The sequence below is a fragment of the Trichomycterus rosablanca genome, chromosome 14 (genome assembly GCF_030014385.1).
Source record: "Trichomycterus rosablanca isolate fTriRos1 chromosome 14, fTriRos1.hap1, whole genome shotgun sequence".
Lineage (NCBI taxonomy): Eukaryota > Metazoa > Chordata > Actinopteri > Siluriformes > Trichomycteridae > Trichomycterus > Trichomycterus rosablanca.
Genome location: NC_086001.1, coordinates 12,701,981 through 12,719,499, shown reverse-complemented (window position 1 = coordinate 12,719,499; position 17,519 = coordinate 12,701,981). Strand labels below are relative to the sequence as shown.

General features: G+C 41.1%; 1 long non-coding RNA gene across 2 annotated transcripts in view; it reads right to left on the bottom strand.

The window, feature by feature from the left end:
* The window catches only part of LOC134326762 (uncharacterized), a 235,532-nt gene that overhangs the window by 19,931 nt on the left and 198,082 nt on the right, over nucleotides 1–17,519 (bottom strand). For both annotated transcript variants that reach the window (XR_010014577.1, XR_010014578.1), the window contains exon 6: nucleotides 16,770–16,966. This is a non-coding gene — a long non-coding RNA (uncharacterized LOC134326762). The remainder of the gene's footprint in view (nucleotides 1–16,769; nucleotides 16,967–17,519) is intronic.

Genomic DNA, 17,519 nt, shown 5'->3' with positions numbered 1-17,519 from the left:
GAAGAAAGCGTGTTTATATATTTTTGGAAAACCATTTCTTTAAGATGAAGTGATCTAAACTCTAAACAGCTCAAGAGTTCAGACAGCTGAGATATAATATGCTTCTGGAGCACAGATGTTAGGTTTACCTTTGAGACCAGGACAGAGTTTTAGTGATGCCAGCAGACATATGCTGGATGTTCCAGCTGGCAGCTCTCCCAGTAGACACAGGTATAGCTGGGTTTGTCTTTAAGGAATGTTTGAGCCAATATGAAAACTTTTCGGGTCATAAGGACAGAGGTGCAATTCAAAAAAGTTATGCCACCCTAGAAGCATAGTGGGTAAAATGTTTGTCAAAAAGGTCATTTCACAAAGCCGCTCAGGTGGCGCAGCGGTAAAAAGAAACGCGCTGCAACCAGGGCTGGATTCTGAGAGCGTGGTATCGAATCCAGCCTTGCTTTACCGGTTCGAAGCTGAGTGGCTATATGAGCAACGATTGGCCGGTTGCTAATGTGGGGGGTGGGACAAAGAACCGGATATGGGTCTCTCTCTGTCAGAATGCGATTGCGTTCTCTGCCGGCTGATTGGAGGCGCTTACACAGAGATGGGAGAGGGTGCCCTTAGGGTGTGTCTCTCCGCATGCAACGCTAGGTGGCGCCAAACTCGTCAATGTGTGGGTGGCAAAGATGCATCTGGCTGCTGCTCGTGTTTCGGAGGGGATACGGGTTAGCTTCAATCACCTCCGTCAGGGCAGGGTTTGGCATAGACAGAGAGGAAGCACGATGCTAATTGAACAATTGGATGCGCTAAAAGGGGAGAAAAAGGGGTAAAAAAAAAAAAAAAGGTCATTTCACTAAGCACATCCACACAGCCAATGCTTTTGTTCTCTTCCTTTAAAAAGCCCTGATGTAAAATCTATTTAATTTTCTTTAAGTGCTTCTACAAGTGTGTTTGGTCTCTGATGCCATGTTTGCTAACAGTGCCATGAGTATTGACCCAACTGTTCTACACCAAGACGTCAATTCTACCTACAGTGTATCACAAAAGTGAGTACACCCCTCACATTTCTGCAGATATTTAAGTATATCTTTTCATGGGACAACACTGACAAAATGACACTTTGACACAATGAAAAGTAGTCTGTGTGCAGCTTATATAACAGTGTAAATTTATTCTTCCCTCAAAATAACTCAATATACAGCCATTAATGTCTAAACCACCGGCAACAAAAGTGAGTACACCCCTAAGAGACTACACCCCTAAATGTCCAAATTGAGCACTGCTTGTCATTTTCCCTCCAAAATGTCATGTGATTTGTTAGTGTTACTAGGTCTCAGGTGTGCATAGGGAGCAGGTGTGTTCCATTTAGTAGTACAGCGCTCACACTCTCTCATACTGGTCACTGAAAGTTCCAACATGGCACCTCATGGCAAAGAACTCTCTGAGGATCTTAAAAGACGAATTGTTGCGCTACATGAAGATGGCCAAGGCTACAAGAAGATTGCCAACACCCTGAAACTGAGCTGCAGCACAGTGGCCAAGATCATCCAGCGTTTTAAAAGAGCAGGGTCCACTCAGAACAGACCTCGCGTCGGTCGTCCAAAGAAGCTGAGTGCACGTGCTCAGCGTCACATCCAACTGCTGTCTTTGAAAGATAGGCGCAGGAGTGCTGTCAGCATTGCTGCAGAGATTGAAAAGGTGGGGGGTCAGCCTGTCAGTGCTCAGACCATACGCCGCACACTACATCAAATTGGTCTGCATGGCTGTCACCCCAGAAGGAAGCCTCTTCTGAAGTCTCTACACAAGAAAGCCCGCAAACAGTTTGCTGAAGACATGTCAACAAAGGACATGGATTACTGGAACCATGTCCTATGGTCTGATGAGACCAAGATTAATTTGTTTGGTTCAGATGGTCTCAAGCATGTGTGGCGGCAATCAGGTGAGGAGTACAAAGATAAGTGTGTCATGCCTACAGTCAAGCATGGTGGTGGGAATGCCATGGTCTGGGGCTGCATGAGTGCAGCAGGTGTTGGGGAGTTACATTTCATTGAGGGACACATGAACTCCAATATGTACTGTGAAATACTGAAGCAGAGCATGATCCCCTCCCTCCGGAAACTGGGTCGCAGGGCAGTGTTCCAGCATGATAATGACCCCAAACACACCTCTAAGACGACCACTGCTTTATTGAAGAGGCTGAGGGTAAAGGTGATGGACTGGCCAAGCATGTCTCCAGACCTAAACCCAATAGAACATCTTTGGGGCATCCTTAAGCGGAAGGTGGAGGAGCGCAAAGTCTCGAATATCCGCCAGCTCCGTGATGTCGTCATGGAGGAGTGGAAAAGCATTCCAGTGGCAACCTGTGAAGCTCTGGTAAACTCCATGCCCAGGAAAGTTAAGGCAGTTCTGGGAAATAATGGTGGCCACACAAAATATTGACACTTCAGGAACTTTCACTAAGGGGTGTACTCACTTTTGTTGCCGGTGGTTTAGACATTAATGGCTGTATATTGAGTTATTTTGAGGGAAGAATAAATTTACACTGTTATATAAGCTGCACACAGACTACTTTTCATTGTGTCAAAGTGTCATTTTGTCAGTGTTGTCCCATGAAAAGATATACTTAAATATCTGCAGAAATGTGAGGGGTGTACTCACTTTTGTGATACACTGTAGCAACATAACTCAATTACTCAATAGTTGGTTTTCTGACCATCATAGAAAAAATTTATACACTGCTAAATGTCTGATGTGATATGTTATAAATAGGGCCCTAAAAAAATTCATTGGAAAATGTGCTTAACTTCACAGACCTCGTTTTTCAACAATCAAATTAAATGATAGAATGAATGGAAGCTACAGTACACAGCACAGCCTACCTTAATGTTCGAATGTAAGCCTAGAACATCCAGAGACAGTGCTAGACTTCATGCTGTCTCAAAGATGAAAATACTTTCCCGTGTTTTGACACAGTCGTCTCTGCGTCCACAGAATTAGTAGGGATCGACAGGTAGTTTTGTTTTGTCCAAACTCAATTACCCTGTCCTCTTGAGTCGTGTTTTTAGCTGCTTTAGAGACTTCAACATCTTAAACATTTTGACTAACCAATTTCTAACTTAATTGCCGTAGGATAGCCACGACCGCAGTATAGTGCAAATGAACCAGTAAACAAAACACACTCGAATTAAAACGTTAAATCGCTAAACACAAACCTTACATTTTGAATTTCACAGCAAATTGCATATTACACGTGAAAAGGTTCATTTCATGATTCGTGACACAAGTTTGACGGCTGTGAATTAGGCTTAGTTTGCTTTGTTTCACAGACCTTTTTTTTTTTTAAAGTCGCAGTTTTCATGGATTTATAAAGAAAAATGCCACATTTTACAGCAGTCATTAAATAACACTCGTAAATTGAATGATGTCCGTGTTTTGACACGCCCCTCTGCGTCCACATAATCGGTTTTCCAAAAACAGTTACCCGAGTCGTGTTTTTAGTTGCTTTAGACTTCGACATCTTGGACATTTTGTCTAACCGATTACTAGTGTAACTGAGTGTCTTTAGACTTTGCTGAGTTTATAAAGTAAGAGATAAACTGTACATAGACAAACTATCAGGAACAGAATACTTTACTGGATTGTTTTTTTGAGGCGCAGCACAGACTACACAGAGATGATCATGTGTGTAGAAAAGCACACTTTTCTATTCATTATGAATTCACCAAAAGAACGAAATGCACTCAACATTAATACATACATCAAACATTGTCAGCACACTACACCACAGAAAAGTCTGTTACACTAACTTAATTGCTGTGTGATTGCTAGGAATGCCTCATATTGCACTTCATATTGTATATGCTATGCGAATAAAAAATGTTAAATCGCAAAACACAAACCTTAAATTTTGAATTTCACAGAAAATTGCATATTACACCAGAAACGGCTCATTTCAAGGCCCATGATGCGAATTTCGGTCGTAACTTAGATAGGGCCTTATAAATAACTTATTATTAATAATTAATTCAAGCAATTTGAGAGTATTACTTTTGAATTGTAACAGCTAGTTAAGTGGCTGACACTAATCCCACACATATTTCTTCCTTTAACCTCTTTATATAAATTAAGTTGTAGGCTTTATCAGGATTTGGAGTCCATGATGCACTGGTTATAAACCCCAAAATCATAATCCTTTGCATATTTTTCTATTTTCTATTTATTAACTTACTTACTTCTGTTGCTCTAGCATTTAGGAGTCACACTGCATATATTCTTTTATGCATACATGGAGTAAATAAGTTCTTCATGCTTTAACTAAAAAGATTTCAGAAAAGGCTACATGCTGAGGTAAACAAAAGGCTTTAAACATCACAGAAGATACATGTAAATAAAAGTGGCATACAAATTGAGTGAATGCTCCTTCACAGATGGATGCACTCAACCCCTGCCATCATTAAATCAATCTGGCTCTTATTAACACCACCAAAATGAACTGTGCTACTTAGACTTTGGGGTCACTTACTAGACCTGACTAGTGTATAAATGCTCTACCCTGGTCAAGGTCACGGTAGGTCTGGTTCCACCCTGAAACACTGAGAGCAAAGGCAGGAACCCCCCTGATTTATTGCATTTAAAATCACTCATTTATCTCTAAGGGCAAAAAAGTAACTCTGTTCACTTTCTGTTTTTGGAAGGTGGAAACAAATCTAGATACCTGGAGGAATCCCACATCGGCCAGGGGCAAGGATCAAACCCGTGTCCTAAATCCTTCCCGAGTTTTCAATGCTAATTTTGCTAAAAACTAATAGAGGTTTACAGCTTTCACTTAGTATTAGCATTGTGCAAACATAATGTTTAAAATAGAGCACGACAACACACACTCCATCCCCACATGCTTTTACATTTACACCCTATCACCCCTAACACAACACCAATCAACCCCAATCTGCATGTTTTAACACTCTCTCAGATATCCACCCTAGCTTATTCCAACCCAGTTTCCACCTGCTTCTGGATGCCTCAACACCATCTCATTACAACACCCATGATTCATCAGTGCAAACTACCGTTATACCCACCACAACACTCCTTAATCCCATCAGTTACATTGTCGTCTTACAGAATCACTCCCTTTACCCTTTTATTTATGTCTTTATACTGTGTTCATCCAGTGCCATCCTTACCACCGCACTGTCCTCATCCTCACGCCTCCCAAAACACTGACCAAACCCCTGCATGTCCTCATCCTATCCCTGCCTTACCCAATTCTTACATGCTTTACCACCATCTCCACCCCAACATACCCACCACAACAATGCCCCTACCTAACAACAATAATCCCCCCCATCTGCCTTGTCCCTATGTTGTTCTTTTAGTACAACGTTTTAACAATAAGACTCGGAAAAGCTGGTTCTTACAATTTCTCAGCACCTTGAGCTATAACACAAGTTTAAAAGTGAAACAGTGAAGAAAATACAGCTAAACTTAGACACATGTGGAGCTTTCAGAGTGGATTTGATAGCTATTTCACACAAATGCAGATTTGTCTCATATTTGCATTTGATAAGAATGAACCGCACCGCTCAAGCCAAGTGCTAGACAAAGCGGCAGTTTGAGCTACTCTATGCATCGAGCTGGTTTGGAATGACCTGGACAGAAAGTTTGATTTATTTTGTAGAAAGAATGTCCTTGAGTGTGTTTAGCTGTCACATCAGGGTGTGGCTCTCCGTGCACATGGCTGATCCTCATATGAACTTGCCTTGTGCAGGTGAAAAGATGCAGTCGGCTTCTGCTCACGTGTCGGAGGGGGCGTGTGTCAGTTTGCTCTCCTCAATCGGGGCAAGGGTCAGCACCAGCAGAGAGGAGGCATAATGCAAATGGTTTAAAAAAAATTGGACGTGCTAAAGTTTGATTAACAAAACAATTCCATGATTGTTTATCTGTTCTATGCTAAGGTACATTAATACATCAGTCTGCACAAACATCTTTTCCGGGTAAATTATAATTCATTGCAGATATGATAACATATGATATTTCTGAGTAGGTGGAAGTATTTCAGAGTTAATACAGTCAGGGTGCCAGTGTGTTCTAGTACATTCTGGTCACCATATGCTGCCACACGCATCCTGCAGATGGAAAAAAACATGGGCAAGACAAGACGTCTCTCTATCGGCTGTGCGCATCGGGAATCTTGTTTCAGCGGTGCAAATCAGCCTCGCTCTCCAACGACTGTGAATTACTACATTTTCTCCTCAGGCAGCTGGAGAGGATCCAGATGTGCAGCGCGCTCGGAGACGTGGGAGCACATCCTCCGAATGTATTCGCATTGTCACACAGTCGCATTAACATTCCTTCCCTTCGCGCTTGGACCCCTCGCGTTTGCCTCGCTCAGTTTTCTGTCAGATTTTTTTTTCACACTTCAAGGCGCCAATAATGATGTTTTAATGCATGGTGTAACTAATCTCTCTCATGGTGCCGCTAAAAAAGAAGACAGAGGCAGCTCGTTCAATACCCGGCTATTCTCTCAGTCTCTAATGACAGCTTATCATTTCTGAACGACAGACTTTTCTCAGCTCATTTAAACATGCGTCTCATACAGCCCTGTTCGGTAATCATTCCAGTGTTTGGATTTTAAAGCAGCATGAATATCAGCTCCCTTACACCTGCATTCTGAACGCTGTTATTTCACTACTTATTCTCGTTTATCACGTCTTCATTTTACACGACGGGCCTCACAAAATAATGATTTACTGCTGGAGTTGTCAATTAAAAAAGAGTGATTACCGGCAATTTGTAGCACTTAACGCTATCCAAAAATGTGACAAACCCCCTGCATGTTCAACACAACCAGAAGCTACATTTTCAGATTTTTTAATCCAGTACTATAAAAGCCTGGCCAATTTTACACTTTTCTTGCTCTGTGAAAACACTTTATAACATCTGTAAGGCTATGCCGTTGTTTCCTATGGAGTGTGGTGGTGCTGCTTAGATTGCTGCTGTGCTTACCTAAGTGCACTTTTGCTGCATTGGAAGAGAACTTAGTTAAGTGTATAGTGTTTAGTGTCCCTTTTCTTGCTCTGTGAAAACACTTTATAACATCTGTAAGGGCATCGGTAGCTTAAGGTAATGGACAAGTAATCAGAAGGTTGCTGGTTCGAGCCCCATCACCGCCAAGTTGCCACTGTAAGGCCCCTAAGCAAGGCCCTTAACCCTCAATTGCTCAAATCGTGTTCAGTCATAATTGTAAGTCGCTTTAGATAAAAGCGATTGCCAAATGCTGCAAATGAAAATGTAAATCTGCATATACAACCCTAAATCAGAAAAAGTTGGGACAGTATAGAAAATGCAAATAATGTTCCTTACATTTGCAGACAGTTTGAACCCGAGATATTTCATGTTTTATCTGCTCAACTTCATTTCATTTATTAATAAACATCCATTCCTGCATTTCAGACCTGCAACACATTCCAAAAAAAGTTGGGACGGGGGCAATTTAGGGCTAGTAATGAGGTGAAAAAAATAAATAATGATGCGATTCCAAACAGGTGATTGTAATCATGGTTTGGCACAAAAGCAGCATCAAGGAAAGGTTGAGTCTTTGATGAGCAAAGATGATCAGAGGATCTCCAGTTTGTCAACAAATGTGTGAGAAAATGATTGAAATGTTTAAAAACAATTTACCTCAAAGAAAGATTGGAAGGGATTTGCATATTTCTCCCTCTACAGTGCATAATATCATTAAACCATTCAAGGAATTAGGAGGAATTTCAGTGCGCAAGCCAAGAGGCCAAGGGCGCAAGCTTAAGCTGAACACCCGTGATCTTCGATCCCTCAGTCGGCACTGCATCAAGAACCACCCCTCAACAATAGCTGATATAACCACATGGGTGAGGGATTACTTTGGCAAACCATCAATCACTACAATACAGAGTTACATGCACAAATGCCACTTAAGCAGCATCGAGTTCTCGGGGCTCTGAGGCATCTAGAATGGACCATCACACAGTGGAAACGTGTATTGTGGTCAAATGAATCAACATTCCAGGTTCCTTTTTTGGAAAAAAATGGACGCCGTGTGCTCCGAACCAAAGACTAAAAGGACCATCCAGACTGTTATCAGCAACAAGTCCAAAAGCCAGGGTCTGTCATGGTATGGGGCTGTGTCAGTGCCCTTGGCAAAGGTCATTTACGTCCTTTAAGACATCATCTTTTCCAGGGACGTCCAGCATTTTTCAACAAGACAATGTAAAACCACATGCTGCACACATTACAAAAGCATGGCTGCGGAAGAAGAGGGTACGGGTACTGGACTGGCCTGCCTGCAGTCAGAGAATGTGTGGAGAATTTTGAAATGAAAATAAAACCTGTAACACTCGTGTGGTGAAAAGGAACGGCAACATTACAAAGTGCTTTACTGTCCCAACTTTTTTTGGAATGTGTTGCAGGCCTGAATGCAGGAATGGATGTATATTAATAAATGAAATGAAGTTGAGCAGACAAAACATGAAATATCTGAGGTTCATCCTGTCTGCAATCAAATAAAAGTCAAAGTAAATGTAAGAAACTCCCGAATGGAAAAAACACCTTGAAACTCAACGTCTTTAAAACGTGACGTCAAATGATTCTGGGAGTGGCGTCCAGTTTTAAAGGCATTGAGTTTTAAGGTATTTTTTCCCATAAGGATGTAAGGGAAACCTGTTAATGCGTTCCATGGTCCCGTGGAACTGCGTAGATTTTAGGTACCACTGCATAAGAGATTAAGTAGTGTGAACAGTGGAGCGATCTGATGATTTTGAAAGTCGTGTAGTGTGTCTGCGGCTAGCTCGTAAGTACGCTGGGGATTTATGATGTTTGACTTATCCTTATTGAATCTCATTGTTCCTGCTGAACAGTCAGGGCTACAAGAAAAGCTCTTTATTACACTGTATAACCAGATAAGATACTGAATTAAATTAGTTTGTAACTGTCTTCTATTAAGCACAGACCATTTTTATACTTGGCTGTGCCACCCTTGGAATCTGTAAAGTCATTACACTGATCAGCCATAACATTAAAACCATTGTTTTAATCTTTCTACACTCACTGTCCATTTTATCAGTTCCACTTACCATATAGAAGCACTTTGTAGTTCTACATTTACTGACTGTAGTCCATCTGTTTCTCTGCATGCTTTGTTAGCCCCCTTTCAGGCTGTTCATCAATGGTCAGGACTCTCTCAGGACCACCACAGAGCAGGTATTATTTAGGTGGTGGATCATTCTCAGCACTGCAGTGACACTGACATGGTGGTGGTGTGTTAGTGTGTGTTGTGCTGGTATGAGTGGATCAGACACAGCAGCGCTGCTGGAGTTTTGAAATACCGTGTCCACTCACTGTCCACTCTATTAGACACTCCTACCTAGTTGGTCCACCTTGTAGATGTAAAGTCAGAGACGATCGCTCATCTATTGCTGCTGTTTGAGTCGGTCATCTAGTAGACCTTCATCAGTTGTCACAGGATGCTGCCCACAGGGTGCTGTTGGCTGGATATTTTTTTAATTGGTGGACAATTCTCAGTCCAGCAGTGACAGTGAGGTGTTTAAAAACTCCATCAGTGCTGCTGTGTCTTATCCACTCATACCAGCGCAACACACACTAACACACCACCACCATGTCATGTGGGGGTCCTGATCATTGAAGAACAGCATGAAAGGGGGCTTACGAAGCATGCAGAGAAACAGGTGGACTACAGTCAGTAATTGTAGAACTATAAAGTGCTTCTATATGGTAAGTGGAGCTGATAAAATGGACAGTGTGTGCAGAAACAAGGAGGTGGTTTTAATGTTATGGCTGATCAGTGTGATTGTTAAATATGATGCTTTCATGAAGCTTTAGGATTTATAGCTTTCAGTTCATCATAGACAGATCATCTTTCTCTCCTTCGTTTTATTCTATCTCTATTTTTTTCTATCTCTAGTTAGAAGTGTGATGGAGAACTCTGGGTAGTAAGTAAACAGCCTGGAGCTTCAGCACAACACAGAGCTGTTCTTCACCTGCCAATCACTTATAATTGGGCAGCCAGACACAAGCACTTTGTGAGGCCGTGTCATAGCAGTCATGGCCAAGATGCAAAACACAACACAGGCTAAAAGTCACATGTGCACTTGGATTTTGATCGAGGTAAGGGGTGCATATATACCCATGTGTCCTAGGAGAATCTGATTTATCCTTACTGTTTTCCAGGAGAAAACTGAAAACTTACTACTTTTTTCACAGCATGGAAGCAAAGAATAATCACTTGGTTAGGGTCAGTGGATATGGTGCCACCTGGAATACACCCCGGCATAACACACACACCTTTACCCATTCACCTACCCTCAGGGGCAAGTAAGAGTAGCCAATCCTTTATCTGCATGTTTTCAGGATGTGGAAAAGAACCAGACTACATAAAACCGCAGCTCTTGTGGGGTTTTCCTGGTCTGCAGTGGTCATGGGCGGCCAAGGCTCATTGATGCACGTGGGGAGCAAAGACTGGCCAGTGTGGTCCAATCCAACAGACGAGCTACTGTAGCTCAAACTGCTGAAGAAGTTAATGCTGGTTCTGATAGAAAGGTGTCAGAATACACAGTGCATCGCAGACCAGTCAAAGCGCCCATGCTGTCCTGCCATCCATGTGGATGTTACTTTGACCATGTGGACGTACCACCTACCTAAGCATTGTTGCAGACCATGAACACCCTTTCATGAAAACGGTATTCCCTGATGGCTGTGGCCTCTTTCAGCAGGATAATGCGCCCTGCCACGAGGCTAAAATGCTTCAAGAATTGTTTGAGGAGCACAACAATGAGTTTGAGGTGTTGACTTGGACTCCAAAATCCCCAGATCTCAATCCAATCGAGCATCTGTAGGGATGTGCTGGACAAACAAGTCCGATCCATGGAGGCCCCACCTTGGTGCCAGATACCACAGCACATTTTTAGTCCATGCCTTGACGGGTCAGCGCTGTTTTGGCAGCAAAAGGGGGACCAACACAATATTACAAAGGTGGTCATAATGTTATGCCTAATCGGTGTATACCTGTTAGGTTAACTACAAGCTACACAGTTATAACTATTAATTACAGTGGTATTTGGTTTAGGATGCAGCCAAATTTGTAAATGTTTTGTTTACTCTACTTAAAAGGAGCCTACATACACACACACACACACACACACACACGTTTATCCATTCACTTACCTCCAAGGCAAGTAAAACTAGCCCATTCTATATCTGCATGTTTTTAGAGTGTGGGAGTAAACCAGATTGCATGGACCTACCCACACAAACACTGCAAAACAGACTAGTAAAACCTAGCAGAAATTGATCAAAGGTAAAGGTAAAATCCAAGATTGATTTTGCTGTGCAGTACCAACTGCATCACAGCTAAAACGTATAGAAAGGAACTGTGTAAGTTATGCCTTATTGCTGATATATATTTATTTATTTGGGTTTTAATGCCATGTTTAACACGTGTCATTTAATGGCAAACATAGGTATTATGTTTCTGTCTGTTTATTTTACAACCCCAAATCAGAAAAAGTTGGGACAGTATAGAAAATGCTAATAAAATAAAAACACAGTGTTTCTTACATTTACTTTGACTTTTATTCGATTGCAGACAGTTTGAACCTGAGATATTTCATGTTTTATCTGCTCAACTTTATTTCATTTGTTAATAAACATCCATTCCTGCATTTCAGACCTGCAACACATTCCAAAAAAAGTTGGGACGGGGGCAATTTAGGGCTAATAATGAGGCAAAAAAACTAAATAATGATGTGATTCCAAACAGGTGATGTTAACAGGTGATTGTAATCATGGTTTGGTACAAAAGCAACATCCAGGAAAGGTTGAGTCTTTGTTGAGCAAAGATGATCAGAGGATCTCCAGTTTGTCAACAAATACGTGAGAAAATTATTGACATGTTTAAAAACAATTTACCTCAAAGAAAGATTGGAAAGGATTTGCATATTTCTCCCTCTACAGTGCATAATATCATTAAACCATTCAAGGAATCAGGAGGAATTTCAGTTTGTAAGGCCAAGGGCGCAAGCTTAAGCTGAGTGCCCGTGATCTTTCATCCCTCAGACGGCACTGCATCAAGAACCGCCACTCAACAATAGTTGATATAACCACATGGGTGAGGGATTACTTTGCCAAACCTTTATCAATCACTACAATACAGAGTTACACAAATGCCACTTAAAACTTTACTGTGCAAAAAAGAAGCCTTATGTTAACCATGTCCAGAAGCGGTGTCGACTTCTCTGGGCTCGGAGGCATCTAGGATGGACCATCACACAGTGAAAACGTGTATTGTGGTCAGATGAATCAGCATTTCAGGTCTTTTTTGGAAAAAATGGACCAAAGACGAACAGGACCATCCAGACTGTTATCAGCAAGTCCAAAAGCCAGGGTGTGTCATGGTATGGGGCTGTGTCAGTGCCCTTGGCAAAGGTCATTTACACTTCTGTGATGGCAGCATTAATGCAGAAAAGTACATTGAGATCTTAGAGCAACATGTGCTGCCTTCAAGACGTCATCTTTTCCAGGGACGTCCAGCATTTTTCAACAAGACAATGTAAAACCACATGCTGCACACATTACAAAGGCGTGGCTGCTGAAGAAGAGGGTACGGGTACTGGACTGGCCTGCCTGCAGTCCTGACCTGTCCCCAGAGAATGTGTGGAAATTTTTTTACCGGAAAATGCGAAAACGACGACCCCGTACTGTTGCACATCTTAAGATGTGTTTGCAGGAAGAATAAAAGCTGAAACACTAAATCACTTGGTCTCCATCTTTTAAGTGTGGTGTAAAGGAATGGCAACATTACAAAGTGGTAAATGCTTTACTGTCCCAACTTTTTTTGGTCTTGCAGACCTGAAATGAGTAAAAAATATCTCAGGTTCATCCTGTCTGCAATCAAATAAAAGTCAAAGTAAATGTAAGAAACTCTGTGTTCTTTTATAATTTGCATTGTCCAGGCTGTCCCAACTTTTTCTGATTTGGGGTTGTATCTTGTCTTTATATTTTTGTCCATTTATATTTATATTTTCATGGCTGCAAGGTAGGTTAAAACTGTTCTTGTGTTGTCTTGTGTAAGAGCTTATTTTATGGTTTCAGGCATGTGTACTTGTTGTCTTTCCTTAGTGTAACCTTACTGCTGATAAAAAAAAGTATATTGTGTGCTGGGTTATTGTTCCAGCTAGCAATAAGGAGTCCTAGCTGGTTCACCAATTGGGGAAAAAAACCCCAGAATTCAGTTATCTGTAAATTTTCTTTGTTCTGAATTTAATTAAATACATTGTGTAATGTTTTTTCCCCCCATTCCCAACTACAAGCTCATTTACATCTAATAATTACAATAATTACATCTAATAATTGTTTGTGGATTGAAACAATTCAGCTGCACAAATGAACTGGGCTTAATTTCAGTATTTTGTGCATCATAATGAGCTACATGTTTCAGACCAGTAGATAGGAGCCGTGCTGTTGTAGCATGCAGGCGTGTGTGGTAGGGGAGGAAGGCAAGGCTGTGTATGGCGTCAAAATAAGGCCAAAAGTATTGAGAACCAAAAAGCAGATTTTGAGAACCAAAAAGCAGATTTTAAGAACCAAAAAGCAAATTTTGAGAACCAAAAAGCAAATTTTGAGAACCAAAAAGCAGATTTTGAGAACCAAAAAGCAAATTTTGAGCTCCAGAAAGCAGATTTTGAGATCCAGAAAGCAGATTTTGAGATTCAGAAAGCAGATTTTGAGATCCAGAAAGCAGATTTTGAGTCTACTTTGTATTTTACATTTATAAATAGTCTGTTTGTCGCTTTTCGCTGCGCTTTTTCTCAATCACGCTTCTCTCAGTCTGGCTTTCAGTTTAAAAAGTTTCTCGCTTCCACTTTTTTTGTACTCCACTCATTTACGCTTTTCTCAGCCTTTCTCTCAGCTCAAAATTTTTCTCCAGTAAGAGTTTTGGCTCTGTTTTGACGGGTGGGCGGGATCTCGTCACTTATTGGCTGCTGGAAATAAGCCCCGCCAGAACCCTATTTTGACATCCTACAGACAATCTTTCGTCTCCCTAATCCAGCCTAAAATAGTTCCAACTCCTCTGAAGGATATGGGGTGTTGTCTGAATTTTTTATTTAGCAAGCAGAAGTTATAAGGAAAGGGTTTTGACAACTTTGTGATCTTGCAAACTTTAGAGGCGACTGTAAATCGCCGCTTGCCAGCTACTCTCTGCCTCTGGAAGAGAGATGGAAATGACCTACAAAAAAAATGGGACCAATAAGGAATGCCAACAAACCAAAAATGTATATCAAGTATTTGCTTTAAAGACACTTGGTAGTCAGGCATTCAAGATTTAAGGTACTCAGTGAGCGGGGCTTATCTCCAGCAGCCAATGACTGACAAGATCCCACCCACCAATAAAAACAGAGCCAAAACTCTTACTGGAGAAAAATTTTGAGCTGAGAGAAAGGCTGAGAAAAGCGTAAATAACAAGGAGTACAAAAAAAAGTGGAAGCGAGAAACTTTTTAAACTGACAGTGAGACTGAGAGAAGCGTGATTGAGAAAAAGCGCACTTTGAGAAAAAGGACTATTTATGAATGTAAAATACAAAGTGGACTCAAAATCTGCTTATTGGTTCTCAAAACTCAATACAAATCTTTTGGCCCTATTTTGACGCCATAGCTTTGTCTCAGTCGGCACTTCGTTTAGTAATATATCATGCTCAAGATAGTAAACGTAACCATAATGATGAAGTAAAATAGTGCACTAATTAGTCAACAGTATAATATCTGGGACTCAGCATGTTTTACCCTGATACAGTGAGAGAAAATGCTTCATTACAGGCAGCATGTGGTACCTTCTTTATACATTTAACTTCTTTGACCTTTATAGCCTATTCTCAGTGTTGTTCCCACTTCTTTCACTACCTCATGACTTTTACTTAATACTTAATTTTTTTAATTAAGTAAGCAAAGACAAAGACAACATTGGTGTACGTCTGGTGTACGTCTGGTGTACATTGGTACAAGATATTTTAGTTGTACCTGACCTTGTTTTCATGAAATGATGAGCACAGTGCAAAATGTGGAAACAATCAGAGACAGGGCCTGCACTCACAAACCTCACTTTAATCAGGGTGCAGGTAAATACAAAAAGCCACCAGAACCTTACCCTCCCACCAACACCTGCCTGTCTCCCACTGCCAGTGAATAGAATAGAATAGAATAGAATAGAATAGAATAGAATGCATATACATTCCGTTTTTACATATCCCAGCTTGTTTGGAAGCTGGGGTCAGAGCGCAGGGTCAGCCATTGTATGGCGCCCCTGGAGCAGAGAGGGTCAGGGGCCTTGCTCAAGGGCCCAACAGTAGCAGCATGGCAGAGCCAGGATTCGAACTCTCAACCTCTTGATTGATAGCTTAAAGCTCTACCCACTAGGCTACCACTGTCCCCATAGACCAGAACGGAAACTTTATACCATGTTAATATACAAAGGAAGCTCAATTTACACTGGTCCGTAAAATGCAATTGTCCAAAACAGAACACAACACTAAGGTCCACAAAACTTCCATGTGCTTATGGGTATGTACCATTTCTTTATTATCTTTACTGTTTTCAACACTACATTTTCTACACTGCATATTAGTTTTTCTTTAGACCTTTGTATATCACTCACTGTCTGTTTCTTCACACCATATTCTTCACATACGCAAGCCACAGGAACTCCGCTTTGCACTTTCGTAATAGGTTCTTACTTCTCGGCAATAGCTACATGCACCCTCTTTTACTTTTGGAGCCAAAACTAAGTGCTAGAACTTGCAAAAATTAAGCACAAATACAAGAGAAGAAGACAAGAACAAAGCGAGACTCCTGGCAAAATAAAGCCTATCATTTATGTAAACAGAGAGGCGTGCACCAGCTAGAGGACAATTACTAAACTACTGTTCTGTTGTTGTGTTGGTCCCCCTTTTGCTGCCAAAACAGCCCTGACCCATCGAGGCATGAATGCCACTAGACCCCTGAAGGTGTGCTGTGGTATCTGGCACCAAGATGTTAGCAGCAGATCCTTTAACTCCTGTAAGTCGCGAGGTGGGGCCTGATCCAGTCGTCTAGCCATCACAATTTGGCCCTTATCAAACTCGCTCAAATCTTCACGCTTGATCATTTTTCCTGCTTCTAACATCAACTTTGAGGATAAAATGTTCACTTACTGCCTAATATATCCCACCCACTACCAGGTGCCGTGATGAAGAGATAATCAGTGTTATTCACTTCATCTCTTAGTGGTCATAATGTTATGCCTGGTCGGTGTATACATGATCCAGGATATTTTCAGAAATTCTATCTCTGACTAAAGCAAAGTCGGCGTAATTAAGCCTGTCAGTTGTGCGCTAACATCTACCCAATCATAATTATTAAATACTTAAAATATTTGGCTAAAACAACAGACCCACATGTACTAAAATCTTGCTGGCTTTCAGTGACCTGACCTCTGCGAAATAACAGTGCTGGCAAGTCGCTTGACCTGCTGTTAAGTCAGATTCTTAGCTGTGTTTTTTAGTTGGATACATAACATAGTTACTATGGTATATTTTGACATGCTAGGCTTTTAATAAATTAATCATAAAGATTATTAAATGTACTGTAAATTCAAATGTTGTCACTGACCATCATATTACTAAATTTGTAAATGTTGTTTACTCTACTAAAAAGGAACCCAAAAAGGATTTTACAGCTAATAAAGAACTAGGTAGAAACTGAGCACTTACTTATTTTGTCCAGGCATCACGGTGGCACAGCTGGAGATATGGAAGTCTCACAGCAACATGGGTTCAGTCCTTATCTTTGTCACTGGGAAAAGTTCACGAGTGTTTTTCTGTCTGTGCGGTTTCCTTCCGAATACTTTAATTTCCTTCCATCTCTCAACAGATGCAGAAGGTGCACTGGCTGCTCTGTGTAGGTGTTTCTAATAGAGAGTGAAAAGAGGGAAAAATTAGCAAAACTTCTCGTAGATCCTGGAACTTTTTTTTTTTGTATTTGTTTGTATTTATTATGTATTTGCTCCCAATTTTCCTCCCAATCTAGTCATATCCAATTACCCAATTGCAATTATCTTCCTCTTCTGCAGCTAACCTCCACTTCTGACCGAGGAAAGCTGTGAATAACACACGCCCCTTTCAACACGTGTACGGGTTCATATGGAGATCCATATAGCACCCAGAGAGTCATGCACCAGTTACACAGCAGTCATGAGGAACTTCTAGCAAACCCTCCCTTAGATGAGCCAGTCAGTGTCTGTGTAGGCACCCAGCCTGGCGGTTGCAAAGCTGGGGTACAAACTTGTGAGACGTCAGCTCTGGTGTGCTAGCGTGTTTATTGCTACACCACCCAAGAGTTTTATTTAAGAAAATAAATAAATAAAAAATAAAATAAATATATGCATGCATATAATAAATAAAAATTGCTTTTTAAAAACCTTTACTTAGCTTAATATGTTTTTTTTTGCCTCAAAAATGAGA